Source organism: Humulus lupulus, chromosome 2, assembly GCF_963169125.1.
Source record: "Humulus lupulus chromosome 2, drHumLupu1.1, whole genome shotgun sequence".
NCBI lineage: Eukaryota > Viridiplantae > Streptophyta > Magnoliopsida > Rosales > Cannabaceae > Humulus > Humulus lupulus.
In genome coordinates this window covers 58,756,881-58,773,797 of record NC_084794.1, presented here as the reverse complement: position 1 = coordinate 58,773,797, position 16,917 = coordinate 58,756,881, and the positions used below count along the sequence as shown (strand labels likewise).

At 31.5% G+C, this 16,917-nt stretch overlaps 1 pseudogene; it reads right to left on the bottom strand.

The window, feature by feature from the left end:
- Positions 1–312: 312 nt before the first annotated feature.
- On the bottom strand, positions 313–3,308 carry LOC133814309 (uncharacterized; annotated as a pseudogene).
- Positions 3,309–16,917: the final 13,609 nt, after the last annotated feature.

Below are 16,917 nucleotides of genomic sequence, written 5' to 3'. Positions count from 1 at the left end.
TTATCACCCTCAATGAGATTTTTGTGCTTGTAATGATTTGTTCTAATAAAAATAAAAAAAATTTAGAAATCAGTTGCTTGCAAGTGACATGACATCTGTGAAATGTAAAAGTACTATCCTTTAGCTAACTGATCTAAAAATAATGATTATAGTGAGATTTCGGCCAGTTTTGTGACTGGAAAAACCAGAAGGTCAACATCCAAAAAAATGTTGCACTTGCAGTATTATATACTGTTGTTTCTCCAAAAGGTATAACTAAAACAAAATGGCATTATCTTCTTCTTTTGCTGTGTATTGATGGCAGCTTGCTACTCAGTAATTGTTAGTATTACTAAGCTCCATCCTCAATCCAAAACATAGGTATTGAAAACTTTCTGAGGTGCACTATATTGCTCTTGGCAAGGAATACATTGCCCTAGTGACTTTGAAGTAGAAATCCCAAGACTCGCTACTTTCACAAATAGGCATTTGACCAAATGGGTTTTGCTCCACAAACTTCTGAACATCTTCAGCTTCAGACAATTTTTCCAGATAGACCCTAATATCACCTCCAGCACCTGTGATGTCACATTTTTCAAAAGTCATATTATTTATCTCCAACTTATTAATCAGTTGTTCATTTAGTAGAATTATCTAAGCATAGTGCTAAAGTTTGCCTCTAACAAGAAGGTACTGCTGTCACCAAAAAAATGATTATAACTAAGAGACATAAGCTTGAAATTCAACAAGTCACTCAAACATGATACATACTAGTACAACATTGGAGGATGATTTAAAGTTGTAGGGTAGTGTACTTCAAAATTTTCATTCATTAACACTGGAATATAATGAGTTACCTAATGAATTGTCGCTCCCATCATGAAAATCATATGGATGAGGAAAGACTGCAGTGTGCGCCTACACAGTGGCAAATAAATAAAATTACAAGTACAAATTAGAAAAGAAAAAAAGATGTCACAAGAATTAGATACAAATTGCGTAAATGAAAGGTAAACTACAACTGAAAGGGACTTACAGGATTAAGCAAGGCTTTGTAAGGTGAATCATCCAACAACAATGTATTAGTTTCATTATATTCCCCCTTCTCCCATGGAAGATCAGGGTCATGTTTTTCCCAAATTCTCCTCAGTTCCTTGAAAACCAAGGTCTTATGTCTGTTTTCAAGGGTTCTGAACCCAGTTGCAGTGCAACGAGATAGATCCTGAAACAGTCGAGCATGTATTTCAGTATTTCAATATGAAAGATAAGCAAATGAACAAGATCAGAGCAAAAAACATTGTAGGAAAAGTATATGAAGGCAGAAATATAGGAAAGAATTAAAGTTACTTACCCAACAAAACAGCAACTTGTGTTTCATATCTCCCATTAGATAATCAATCACTTTTAAAGCAATTTTCCTTCAGGAAGTTAGTATGAAAGTGAAGTCAGTAATTATTGGCAAACGTATTTTTTAACAACCTACAACCAAAAAAAAAAAAAAAAAAGAGACGAAAAGGAACCCTGGCAGCAAGAAAAAAAAACATCTAGTCTAAAGGTTGAAGAGTACTCAGATCTTGAGGACCAAACACCAACTTCAAATCGCTCAAAACAGAAACTTAGGAAATCACGGCAAGATGGCCTACTGAAAACTGAAATTAAGAAATAACAATACAATTAAAAGTAAGATTAGATATAATAAAACGCAGGAAAAAAGACTGCAACAAATCAATTTCCTCACTTGCCCGTCTTTTAATGTTTGTGTCTGCTTTGTACTCCTTTGGGGGAGGAGAAACTATATCAGCTAGCAATCCATTTATATCTAGAACTAGAAGCTTCTTCCTTGGACGAGTGAAAGGCAATCTTGGAAATGATGTATGAAAAAACCCTGTGGCGGCATTTTCTCCGTTTATAGTATTAACAATGTCTGAAGTATTAACTGCACTCTTGGTGTTTATGTCCCTAAATAGACTTAAGGTCGTAAGTATAGTACTCAAATGGTCATCCCTGGTCAGGCAATCTACCTCAGACAGCTCCTGAACTAAAGTAGTGTTTTGTATCACACTATTTGGCGTCTTATTCCTATGTCTCCTTCTTCTTTTCTTTTTCTTCACTAAAGTCAATTGTTCAGGATTCTTGGTTTGGTCCATATCCATCTCAAAATACCTAACAACTGAAGGCTGCAGCATTCTGTTTCCCTCTGTGATTACTTTTACTTCACCTTTCGACATTGGCAAAGAAGTTGTGTTCTTAAAAAAACTCATATTCTCCGTTGACTTTTCTATGGAATCCACCTTAACAGGATTGATATGCATAACTGTTGAGGCACCCTTGATCATTCTCCTGCCTGTTGGGGCCCTGCAAATGTAGAAAACAAATACTAAAACTAAGCCACTAGGAAGAAAATCTATTATGGTTAATATTCCGTAATGGCCATAAACAAAATGCAAAAAAATAAAAATAAAAATAAAATCCACTCAAGTGTCACATTTAGGAAACAAATTTTGGTGAATCTCCCACATTATTAGTGAATAAAAAAGAGCCACTCAATTTTGTTTCATTCTAAATAATTTCATCATGAATTGGTAAACATGTTCATGTCCTGTGTCCATTCCCATAAACTATCTAGCTCTCTTTAGAGAAAGAGAAAAAAAAAACACCGTAGATTTAATGAAAAATAAATAAATAAAAATAATTCATGAAAATAATGATTCAGATAGAAAGGATTAAGATTCAAGTTTCAACAAGCACTTTGCATGTGTTTCATCCCAGTTATCTAATAGCGAATACCATTGGCCAAGGACAATAAAAACTCACCCATAATCCTTATTTAGAATCAAACAATGAAACCCAGAAACACACATGGTCCAAACATTAGGCTAAGCTAATAAAGTTACCAACGCTATCGGTTCCTATCTAACTAAAGCCAACCAATGCCCAAAACTCCAATCTGCATTATTTTTCTCCTAGGAAAATTTTGTTCGCCCAAGAAAATGAGGGAAGATTGGAAGACCAGAATAGAATCTAATCAAACAAAACACATGAAATAAAGAGACACCAAACAACATATATAAATATAATATTGTCAACGTGAATTAATATTCATGGCATCGAGTCGAAGAAGACAATGCAGAAAACTTATTACCGAAAGAGAGAAAAATAGAGATTTGAGAAGGCTTGACCTTTGAGATTCAGTTGTCTTGTCGAAACGAGGTTTGGGCTTCCCGAAGATGATGAGAGAGCGTACGATGGAGGTCCTTTATCGGAAGCTCAGTCGTCAGGCTCAGGATTCTCAAACGTGAGACCCTGTTTTTGGAGGCTCCTAAGATTTTTCCTCCCTATTTGGAAGTGACTAAACGGTGCCGTTTTGTCGTTGGATATGTTTTCCTTTACAAAATGGTGAACTTGGACCGACGGCCCAGTGGGCTACTTGATACGTACAAGTCCACACGTAAAATTTGGGGATTATTTCGTAAATATGGCTTTTTAGCCATTAATATGGTAATTAAACTTTTTTTAGTTTGTATGGAAATTTAATTAAAAAAAATCAGATTATGAGAAAAGTTATTCCATATTGGAAAAAAATAAACAAAAACAAATCAGCCAAAAAGAAGGGTACTATGGTAATTAAAATTGTAAATACTCCTTTGCTGAAATTTAAGTCAATCAAAAACATCCCCAATATAAATTTTTTCTTCAGCAATGACACTCATCTCCGACAACACCTTTCACCTCCGGCAACAACTTCAAATCTTTGAAGAGTTTCTCAAGATCCGATCAAAATCAACAATCAAAATCAATTCCAACCACAATCATGAACCTCCAGCCACCTCCGATTGACAAACCCCTGCAACAATCGGCAACATACAATCAGTTCTGCTGCTCTTCCACATCTCCGGCAACGTGCATCTCTGGCGACGTGCTTCTCCAACGTCCAAAGCATCCAAGAAACAAAGGTTTGTAAAATCTTGCTCTATCAATTACTATTTTAATCTCATTTTCTTCAACTTCAAATCTATTAAATTCCTAATTCTTCTACATATTTTGGAATCATTAATTTCATAAATTTCTCATAGCTATTTTAGTGATTATAATGATAATGATGAAGTTCATGATGTGCATTTTTAAAAAAAAAATTATTAACTTGAAATTTGAAAAAATATATTTTAAACCTACTAATATGGCTACATTCATTGACCAAAAATAGACAAAAAACAAGAACTGTGATTATTTTAGATTCTACTTTGTCTTTTCAATAAAAAATCATTTGATATTTGTCTGAATTCTAAATGTCAAAACATTCAGTAACAACAAAGTAACCAGTTACCTTGAAAAATTGTCATTTTTTTTCTATTAAGTTTTTCAGTAAGGTATGTAATTGCAGACTAAAGTAACCAGTTACCTTCACCAGTTACAACCAATTAACTCCTTAAAAATTTGCAAAATTTTACAGGTATGGAAAATACTACTTCTTTGGTTCAATTTGGAGGCAAGTGGAATGAAAAAAAAAAAACGAGTACGAAGGGTACACAATGACTGGGATATTGATTCCACCAAATTGTTCTCTTGACAACTTGGTGAATTTGATAAAAGATGAGATAAAGGAAACAAGAGCAACCATTGAAGTTTATTATCAAGTAGCCAAAGGAACACCACCAATGAAGATTGAAACAGACAATTCAGTGTTGTTCTACATGGAAATAAAGAAAAAAGTTGCTGCAAAAATAACAGACTTACCCATTGTGCGTAATTATAGTTCAAGAATCAAGTGATGAAAATAATCTTCTTCAACTAGCAAATCAGAAAGCTACAACAGAAGAAATGGAGGTGGGAACATTATTAATGCAAGCAAACAAAGCTTTCATCAATGAACATATGTTACTTGAAGAATAAATGTCAAGCACAATAAATGAGGGCATCAATGTGGTATACATACCTCACCTTGCTGAAGAAGTAGCTGCTTTTATAATTGAAGACAATACAAAAAGAAAAAAGAAATTTGAGGAAATCCAAATAGTAATATCTCATTACAGAGTGAACAAAATAGAGCAAGGAAAAATTTACAAGGACAAGAATACAATTAAATCAGCTCTTAGCTACTATGCCATGCTACATAACTTCCAGTTCAAAACAAAAAGATCAGAACCGAGAGAGTACCTAGTTACCTGCGCAAATGACACATGCAGCTGGTTTGTGAGAGCATCTAAATACAGAAATCAAGATTTATTCAAGGTACGAAAATGCATTCCAAATCATACTTGCTCTGTTGAAATTGTTATGGAGGATCATAGGCAAGCAAAAAGCATCATAATTGGGGAATTAATAAAGAATAAGTACAAGTCAATCAAAAGAAATTATACTCCAAATGACATCATGAATGACATGAATGATGACTTTGGAGTAACCATGGGATACACAAAAGCATGGAGATCAAGAGAAAAAGCTTTGCTACTAGTAAGAGGGAACCCCGATGATTCATATCAAAAGTTGTCATTGTATCTTTACATGTTGAAGCAAGCAAATCCAGGAACAGTAACACATCTACTCATAGACAATGAAGACAGATTCAAATACCTATACATATATTTCTCTAACTCAACCAAAGGTTGGAGATACTTGAGGCCTATAATTGTTGTTGATGGAACTTTCTTAAAAAATGCACATGGCGACACCCTATTTTCAGTATCAACATTAGATTCAAACAACAACATTTTTGTCTTGGATTTTGGAATAGAAGACTTAGAAAATGATAACTCTTGGCTTTGGTTCTTCACCAAACTAAGAGACACGTATGGAGAAACCGAAGGTATGATAGCTTCAATTATATATTCTGGTTTACATAGAAAAAGGAACTGATTACCCAAATCCAATACACAAATACATGCTATTTCTTTTAGTATCTTATAAAAGTAACTTGTTACCTTCACAGGATTGGCTATTGTTTCCGACAAACACAAGAGCATAGACAATGCAGTACATATAGTGTACCCAAATGTGTTCCATGGAGCTTGCATGTCTCACTTGCTTAATAATTTGAAAATCAAGTATGGAAACCATGGAGAAGAGCTACAAATGAATTTCATTGCAGCAACAAAAGCATACACAAAAACAGAATGTGAACACTACATGATAGGCCTTGATAGACTTGACAGACGCATTAGACCCTATTTAGAGAAAGCCAAGTATGAAACTTGGGCAAGATCATACTCACCAACAAAAAGATACACCATGATGACATCCAACATCGCATAATCGTTCAACGATGCACTAAAAGCTGCAAGAAATCTCCCTATTGATATCTTGCTTGAATGTCTTAGAAGTTTGGTCAGTTACCTTGCGTAACAGCAAAAAACAAAGCAATAAACTACGCAGAGGGGGAACATGATACCTTCAACATTAATTGTACATAAATGTTTATTATTTTATTCTAATTCATTTTCAGGTCTTGTCTTTCAACACAATAGAATATCAAGTTCGTGATGAAAAGGGGATTAATTTCACAGTAAATATACACAATAGAACATGTACTTGTAATAGGTTTCAAGAAGATGAAATGCCTTGTGGGCATGCAGTTGCTGTAATTGCAAAGAGAAACTTGGGAGTGTATGATTACTGTGCAAAGTTTTACAAAACAGAAACTTTGAAAGCATTGTATGAAGAAAATGTTCATCATTTGCCCCATAAAGATGAATGGAATCTCTCACAACACTTAGACATAGTGGTGCTCCCTCCAAAGGCGACAATCACTGCAAGAAGACCAAGAAAGAAAATAATAAGATCAAGAGGGAACCAAAAGTAATAATCACTAGTGGAAAATGTGCCCAACCAGGGCATAACAGGAAGACTTGCACGCATCCACCAATTGACAAGGCAAACAAGCAGAAAAAGCAAAAGTCATAGCTTGATATATTACAGCAAAACTACCATATCATAGCTTCAGGATGGACCCAAAACGGGTATGTTTTAAATATTTATAACTCGCAAGCGCACGAATCGTATTTATAGAATAGTGTTCGTGTAAGCACGAGATCGAACCCAAAGGAGTTGTCTAAAATCGAAAAAAAAAAACTATTTTAAATCAAAAGTAATAAATTATAACCTAGCTCCAAAGATTGATGAAAATTTGTGACAAGAAAATAAACTAAAAGATAATATTAAAGACAATATATAAACATAAATTAATAATAGAAATTAAGATAGTAAAATAAGATTATTAAGGATTAGAATCCACAATATATAAGTTCAATAATATTTATAAGTACATTGATTCCCAAGTTTTAATGATAGTTAAAATAAATCAAACTATCATTTTCCAAATAGATTTATAATTTTAAGCACAAATTACTTCTAAAAAAATAAGGTTTTTCTTCACTTTTCAAAATTATAATTTCAAAGCATTTAGTGTAAATCAATCTAATGAAATAACAAATAAATCAATGAACATTATTTATAAGGCAAAACATAATATTTTTGTTCTAAGCATGGATGTGTACAATTTAATGACACATCTTACACAAAAAATATTATGTTTTTGCACTAATGAAGAACAAAGTGTAAATATGTGCTAACAATACAAAATACATGATATTTAAGATGAAAGAAAATATTTGAAGAAGAAAATTCCATAAACTTTGTTGCACAAAATGAGAAATCAACATAAAAAATAAACACTATCTAGTTACATAATGTTTCATCATCACCTTAATAATCTTAAAAAGATTAGAAACTCATAACTAGAATAGCAAATACACACTAAAAATTACAAACATAAATAGGAAAATTTGGAGGAGAAACCCCCAAATTTCTCCTCTAAAAATACATAGAAAATAACCAAAAAGAAGAAAAAGATGAAGAGAATAGAGAAGTTTGAAAGTGTAGAAACTTTGGTATGGTAACTTTCCTCCAAATTGACACCCCTAAATCCCTTATTTATAGCCAAAAAATGAGCATTAAAATAATCAATTTAAATTGATTAAATTAATTATAATATGGAAAATATGGGTAAATTTTAGGGTGTAATAATGATGTTTTGGGGTAAAATGTGTAGAAAAATTTGGGTAAAAAGTGGTATTTTGAGACAAAGGGACAAGGGTACATTGTGTATTTGTTGGGCTCAAAAAAATGGGAAAAGTTGGCTGCTTTGTGACAGGGAAGCAGGCTGGGTGCTTTTGTGCTCAGTTGGGCCTGGCTGGGCCGAAGGGCTTCAGGATGGGCAGCTGCTGGGAATGAAGCTGTTGAAGTCTTGTGAGGTGGTTGACAGCTGGCGGCAGGTGGCCGAGAAGGGGAAAGGAGATGCCTAGTGACTTCGGGAGGCAGCAGGTGGGGCGAATGGAAGCTGCTGGCCGAAGGGTGCAGTTGGGCATTGCTTCGTGGGCCAAAGGAGGCAGCTGGCCAGGGGCCCATTGGGCCTGGGAAGCTGCTGCTGATGGAGGATGTGGGCCTGGCGTTTGGGCCTTTGCAGCTTGATCCATGGAATTTTTAAAAATGTTGTTTTCCCTTCTTTCTTTTCCTTAAAAATGTCAATTTTTCTTGCTTTTTCAATAGCAAAAAAAAAATGCAACAAATTCTCTACAAAAATCAACATAAATTAAATTAAAACTAAATATTTTTAATAATAAAATATACAACAAAAGTTCCATGAAAATATTAATTAAAATTTAATTTACTTAAACATTTATGCTCAAAATTGCATCTTTTTACTCCTAACTTAACAATATTAATTTTAAATAATTAAACTATAACATATTATAATAAAATATCTATAAAAGCACATAAAAATCTATAAAATTAAAATAAACCTAATAAATTCAAAATTACTTAAAAACTTAATAAATCAATTAAAAACTCAAGAATTAAGCAACAATTAGTACATAAAAAATGGTAAAATAACTCTATTTTGTAGAGTTATCACACCCCAAACTTAATATTTTGCTAGTCTTCGAACAAAAGACAAATTAAAAACACACACATTTTTTTTAATTGGTGATGTCAAATGTTTTCGTCAAAATTTACATAATGGAAATAGTTCAAAGAAAACACAAATAAAAATAAAGCTTATGTAATTAATTGAAAAGTTAAAATTGTTTTCAAAATAAATATTTAACACAAAAACATCAAATCATCATGTGAACATTTAGACAAACTTATAAATTAAATCTCAAGAGATAATCAAGCAAATTCTAGGATTTTTCAAAAAAAAATTTCTTCAGAGATTTAAATAATTTAATGTTTAAATAAACTTTGTCCAAATATCACAAATTCGAATAGAATAGAAAAGTGTCATATTATGAAAAATATAAATTTAAACAAAACTAACTTTAAAAATTAAAAGTAAAGCTTAATAATTATTTATATTTTTCTAAGAACTAAGAACAATTTCAATCATAATTCTTATGAAAATCACCAATATATTTTTTTTTTTCAAACAAAACAAAGAATTTTTTTTTTTTTAATTTATAACAAATGAAAAACACATAAAAACAAAAAGAAAAACAAATAAATAATTTTTTTTTTGAATTTTTACAACAAATGAAAAACATGCATAAACACAAAGAAAAACACATAAACACCAAGAAAAACACATACACAATACCCCCAAACTTAAATGAAACATTGTCCTCAATGTTTAATAAAATAGAAAAGATTAAGAACTACTCCCTTTGAGGTATGCTTCCTTGATTTGGCTACTTTGCTTTCTTCTCTTCTTTTTGGCAAAAAGTTTCCTTCAAGCTTTTGAGAAACATGAAACAAAAACACACAACAAAAGTGAAATATAAAATGAAACATTAAAGTATGGGTTGCCTCCCACAAAGCGCTTTAGTTTATAGTATTTAGCTCGACTATAATAATTTTTTTTCTTTCAACCTACACCCAATCGATGGTGTAGAATTTCATTTGTAGAGTGAGTTATGGCTTTGATGCAAATGCCATAAATAATAATTGATAATATCATATCTACAAGAAAGTTAGAAATATGCAATTTTAATGGAATATCAATAAAATAAGAAAATTGCATATCTATATTAGACTCCTTTTCATTTTGAGTAAATATACAAATTTGTTCAATTATGGGCTCTTGAGATATATTTATATCTTTTTCATTTTCCTCATGAGCCTCAAAAATGATTTCATCCAACTCTTTTGTTTTATTAGGGGGTTGAATGCATATTACAAGTTCTTCAACAACTTCATTCTCCTTTTCATTTTCAATTTGACTATTTGGATTAGGAATGGGTTGGTTGGGATAGACTTGTTTTTCCGACTCTATAACAGTTGCAAGTTGTCCTACTATTGTCTCAATTTTTGAGATTGACTGAATTGGGCTAGTAAAATTTGGTAGGTTGATTGCATAAACTGTTGTAGGGTATCCTCTAAAGATGAGCTCGTTTCTTGTTCAATGGGATATGATAGGTCGGATTGGGCATGACTTGGATTAGGCATATTGAATTCATTCCCTTGATTCAATGGAGATTGGGTATGGCTCCATGAAAAAGTTGGATTATAGGCGGGGGTAAAATGGGTATCAAAAGATTCATACATATCATTAGTTTCTCCATAATTTAAATTTGAGCCCTCATAATAGTTGTACTCAGAATTCCAACTATAATTAAAATGATCCATATGGTAAACTAAATGACAAACTATTTTTTTTTTGTTTTAAGATGACAATTAAGGAAAAAAGAACAATAAAATAAAATTAACAGAACAAAAAAAATGTTAAGAGATTAAACAATTACACGATAATATAATAAAAGACAAAGAAAAATAAGGTAAAATTAAGTAAGATTATCAAAAATTAGGCAAGAGTAGGGAGGCATAGCATGTCATCAACCATAACAAAATTAAGGTAAAAATTAGGAGGCACAAGTGCCATCAACTAAGATAAAAAACTAGGAGACAAAATTGCCATCAACTAGTAACTTGCAAAAATAAAAAAAATAAAAATAACAACAAGATAAATTACAACAAAATTATAATAAAATTAGGAGGCACAAGTGCCATCGACTATAAAAATTAAAAGGATAGATAGGAGGCACAAATGCCATCAACTAAAAAAACAATAAATATAGAAATATAAGTATATTTTTTTATGGGTGGTAGAACCGTCCCAAATTTTCTTTTTATCTTTGTTTTTTAGATTTTATATAAATGTATTTTTTTTAGTTTTTTTTTAAGTGCAAAAATTAAAATAACTAGTAGAAGAATTCACTAACCTTGAGATAAATTTCGTTTCTTTTCTCTTGCAACTCCCCGGCAACGGCGCCAAAAACTTGATGAACCCAAAACGGGTATGTTTTAAATATTTATAACTCGCAAGCGCACGAATCGTATTTATAGAATAGTGTCTGTGTAAGCACGAGATCGAACCCAAAGGAGTTGTCTAAAATCGAAAAGAAAACTATTTTAAATCAAAAGTAATAAATTCTAACCTAGCTCCAAAGATTGATGAAAATTTGTGACAAGAAAATAAACTAAAAGATAATATTAAAGACAATATATAAACATAAATTAATAATAGAAATCAAGATAGTAAAATAAGATTATTAAGGATTAGTATCCACAAAATATAAGTTCAATAATATTTATAAGTACATTGATTCCCAAGTTTTAATGATAGCTAAAATAAATCAAACTATCATTTTCCAAATAGATTTATAATTTTAAGCACAAATTACTTCTAAAAAAATAAGATTTTTCTTCACTTTTCAAAATTATAATTTCAAAGCATTTAGTTAAATCAATCTAATGAAATAACAAATAATTCAATGAACATTATTTATAAGGCAAAACATAATATTTTTGTTCTAAGCATGGATGTGTACGATTTAATGACACATCTTACACAAAGAATATTATGTTTTTGCACTAATGAAGAACAAAGTGTAAATATATGCTAAAAATTCAAAATACATGATATTTAAGATGAAAGAAAATATTTGAAGAAGAAAATTCCATAAACTTTGTTGCACAAAATGAGAAATCAACATAAAAAATAAACACTATCTAGTTACATATTGTTTCATCATCACCTTAATAATCTTAAAAAGATTAGAAACTCATAACTAGAATAGCAAATACACACTAAAAATTACAAACATAAATAGGAAAATTTGGAGGAGAAACCCCCAAATTTTTCCTCTAAAAATACATAGAAAATAACCAAAAAGAATAAAAAGATGAAGAGAATAGAGAGGTTTGAAAGTGTAGAAACTTTGGTATGGTAACCTCCCTCCAAATTGACACCCCTAAATCCCTTATTTATAGCCAAAAAATGAGCATTAAAATAATCAATTTAAATTGATTAAATTAATTTAATTAATTATAATATAGAAAATATGGGTAAATTATAGGGTGTAATAATGATGTTTTGGGGTAAAATGTGTAGAAAAATTTGGGTAAAAAGTGGTATTTTGAGACAAAGGGACAAGGGTACATTGTGTATTTGTTGGGCTCAAAAAAATGGGAAAAGTTGGCTACTTTGTGGCAGGGAAGCAGGCTGGGTGCTTTTGTGCTTAGTTGGGCCTGGCTGGGCCAAAGGGCTTCAGGATGGGCAGCTGCTGGGAATGAAGCTGTTGAAGTCTTGTGAGGTGGTTGACAGCTGGCGGCAGGTGGCCGGGAAGGGGAAAGGAGATGCCTGGTGACTTCGGGAGGCAGCAGGTGGGGCGAATGGAAGCTGCTGGCCGAAGGGTGCAGTTGGGCATTGCTTCGTGGGCCAAAGGGGGCAGCTGGCCAGGGGCCCGTTGGGCCTGGGAAGCTGCTGCTGATGGAGGATGTGGGCCTGGCGTTTGGGCCTTTGCAGCTTGATCCATGGAATTTTTAAAAATGTCATTTTCCCTTCTTTCTTTTCCTTAAAAATGTCAATTTTTCTTGCTTTTTCAAGAGCAAAAAAAATGCAACAAATTCTCTACAAAAATTAACATAAATTAAATTAAAACTAAATATTTTCAATAATAAAATATACAACAAAAGTTCCATGAAAATATTAATTAAAATTTATTTTACTTAAACATTTATGCTCAAAATTGCATCTTTTTACTCCTAACTTAACAATATTAATTTTAAATAATTAAACTATAACATATTATAATAAAATATCTATAAAAACACACAAAAATCTATAAAATTAAAATAAACCTAATAAATTCAAAATTACTTAAAAACTTAATAAATCAATTAAAAACTCAAGAATTAAGCAACAATTAGTACATAAAAAGTGGTAAAATAACTCTATTTTGTAGAGTTATCACTTCATTAATTAAATCATTGACTTTCATATTCATACATTGTTATTGAGTATTATAATAACTCTGTTACAAATTCAAATACATTGAATGATTACACAAAGCATATAAAATTCCTTTTAGAATAAATTGTTGGTTTTTTTGTTGTCTGTTTAATATTTATGTAACCAACACCAGAAAAAACATGGTTTTTTAAAAATTAAACATAACATTGTGGATTAGTGGCTACCAAAGGTAACCAGTTACCACTTTGTATATAACATAATGACCCAACTGGGTATCTGGTTATTATAGCCCAATTTCTTTGTATATCCCAGTAGCTTTAAAAAAGACATCAAGCAACAAAAGTAACCAGTTACCCCTTGAATATAAGATGAAGACCAAACTAAGTACATGATTACCATTAAAATATCTCAATTGCTTTAAAAGTAGAATATGTATAAAATATCATTTTAAAACGTGAAAAAAAAAACTGGGTACTTTGCTCTAACAATTGTAAAAAAAAAATACCAAAAACATCAAGCACCAAAAGGTAACCAGCTACCATTTCGTATATAGAATGTAGACCAAACAAAGTACCTGGTTACCATTAAAATATCCCTGAAAAACTAACTAAATATATACAGATAAATAACACAAAAAAAGATCAAAAGATATAAAAGATATTCTTAAGTAACCAAGGTCTTACAATAGTAGCAATTTAACATATACAAGAATCCAATTAACTATTGTCATCATTTCCAAAAGTCAAATATCCTTTCCAAAAGCTGATCTGGTCTAGAGTATAAACAAAATAAAAATATGTAATGTCCTTTCCTAAAGCTTCCTAAATAACCTATGCAGCAATCTTAAGTAAACCTATGCAGAAATCTTCCTCCTCTTCTGCCTCCTATCCAAAAGCTTTTCACGAAACTCATTGTTAGTCAAATATCAATCTTCTTGTTTCTTCTTCCCATGAAAATACAAGCTAACAGCAATGTCTTGGCGAAGCAATTGAGCATCAAGATCTTTTGGCATCTTTTTTTCCTTTCCAAGAATTAATTGCTCGGCAAAATAAGTTGTAAAAATCTCACAATCGCTGCAATATTGCAAAAAAAAAAAAAAAAACTAAGAACATAAAAACAAAATCAGAAACAAACAAGATAAACAAACTTTAAAAAATAAAAAAACTCACCACTCAACTTGTTGAGGAACGCCTTTAGCAATAGCCAATCGCAAAAGAATCATTCTCAGCGACGTCATAAGGACTAAGATCAATATTTATATCAGGACGATCATAAAAACCAATCTTTTCCAATAGAAGAGGAATCATTACAGCAAATGCTTCAATTACAGGTAAGCTCAAATTTTCATGCCTCTCCCCCGAAATAGAATCATAAATAATGAGCAACCTCATCTTTATGTCAAAATGCAACAAAATCCAATGAGAAAGATCCTTCACGTTAACAGGAATAAGAACATGATCAAGTAGATTCCAGTGAGTGCTGCAAAACAATGTCTCGTCCCTCATAATCTTCAAAGGAACACAACTGTCATCAATGTTAAATGTACCACTGCCTGATTTCATAAACTTCTCAAACATGATCATAATATTTTGGCCAAAATAACTATCAGTAGTAGAGAATCTCCTCTTCAAACATTTGCATAACTTAACATTTCTCCTCAAATAATACATCATGACATCAATATGCTGCATTTTGAAAAATAAATGCTTATAAGACCACTATGAAGAAACTTGTTACCACTTACAACATAACATAATCAAAAAACAAAGGGTAACCAGTTCCAATCAGCTGCACAACAAAATAAAAAGTTTGGGTAACAAGTTACCATTAGCTAAACATCAAAATTATACATTTGGGTAATAAGTTACACAAAGCATTGCAACACAAAAAATGACTGTGGTAACTAGTTACCCCAAGTAAACTACTAGATTATACATTTGGGTAACTAGTTACAAATATCGTTGAAACACAAAAAATGACTGTGGGAACTAGTTACCCCATCAAAACACAATAATATAGAATTGAAGCACATCAATGAATTTTTTTTTAAAAAAAAAAATGATAAAGACAACATAAAAAGAAATAAACTCACAGATGAATCAACAAACTACCCAGGAAAATACAAACAGTAGAACCACGTCTTCTCGTCAATAAAAATGAAAGTGAAATCGATCGATGGCTCAACCTTGTTATCATCATATTTATTAAACCTAAAAAAAATACCAAACAATTTTTAGAAAATGAAACAAACAATTTCACACAAACCCAAAATTAAAAAAAAAAACAAATTGTACATACTTGTTATTGTGCTTGACTTTAGTTTCAATCCAACTATGAAACTCAGAAGCTTGTTCTTCAGTGTGATTATGACCAAGGTCATTAGAAAAACGACATATATTATCCAATACAGTCTTCTTTCTTTTGTGTTTACCTTCATCTTCAGAAGACCCAAACTTTGTCATGAAAGGAGACTTGATCACAGCACTCGGCTTCGCCTCTCTTTTCTTAGGCAAAATAGCCACAGGATCAGCCACCCTTGAAGAATCATAAACAACAATCGACCAATTGCTCTTATCCTCTATATTACTGCTATATTTTAATGGTCTCTCAGTAGACTCATTTATAATCTTTCTCATTTCATTTGACACATGAAATGTAGGAGTTGAAGGAGTCGAGCATAGCAATGAGGCTACATTAGACCGACTCTGCAAAAACAAAAGAGAAAAAATTTATAATTCATAACAAATATAAAAAACAAACTATTTCCTTATACAATATATGATTAAAACAATATACCTTAACAGGAGTAACAAAATCTGAAACAATCTTAACAGAATGCTCCAAATCAGCCCCCAACTTTTCACCAACTTCAACATCTTGGTACCCCCCACACAAACATCATCAATATAATCCCGGAGAAAGCAATAAAATATTTAATCAAGATATACGACAAATAATATAGGAAAAGACAATTACACAAGAAACTGCTTACCTGAGAAACATGGTCAAAGTCCATTTGATTCTTAGAATCTAAATCTCCGCCATCAGTTTTGAAAGACACAGCAGACTTGATGTCTACAAGCAAACTGATAGTTGTAGCAAAATCAGCTTCAAAACTTTTCTTGAAAAAAGCCAAGTTCACCAATAATCAACTTTTGGGAAGCTTGAACTTCAGTCAGCTTTACATGTAACTCCTTGATTTGATCTTGGAGCCCCTTGTTATATTGATCCTACATACAATTAAACAAGAAGACAAAAACATTAAAACATAATCACATATAAAAAAGGGTTTTAAAAAAAATGAAAAAAAAAAAAACCTCCAAATGCTTCTTTGGAAGAAAGAGTCCAGGCCTTAACTAAGGCATCTCCAATAGTGGAATGCCTCACCTATAGGTGGTGGTGTTGGACAAGATACACTTTCAAATGATAAATTTTTCAAGATACCCAATTTCTTTTCCTTTGCATTAGGAAGGACAATATTGACATCAAATTGCATTAAATTAAATAAAAAACAAAGAGAATCAAATAAAAAGAACATGAATAGCAACAAAAAGCTTCAATAATTAAATATGAAATTTAAAAAAAAAACTATAAAAATGAGAAGTAACCTGTTACTTACAAATATAAAACATATATTACAGATACAAAAATACAACAAAAAACAAAAGAGGAAAAAAATACATTCTCATCTATAA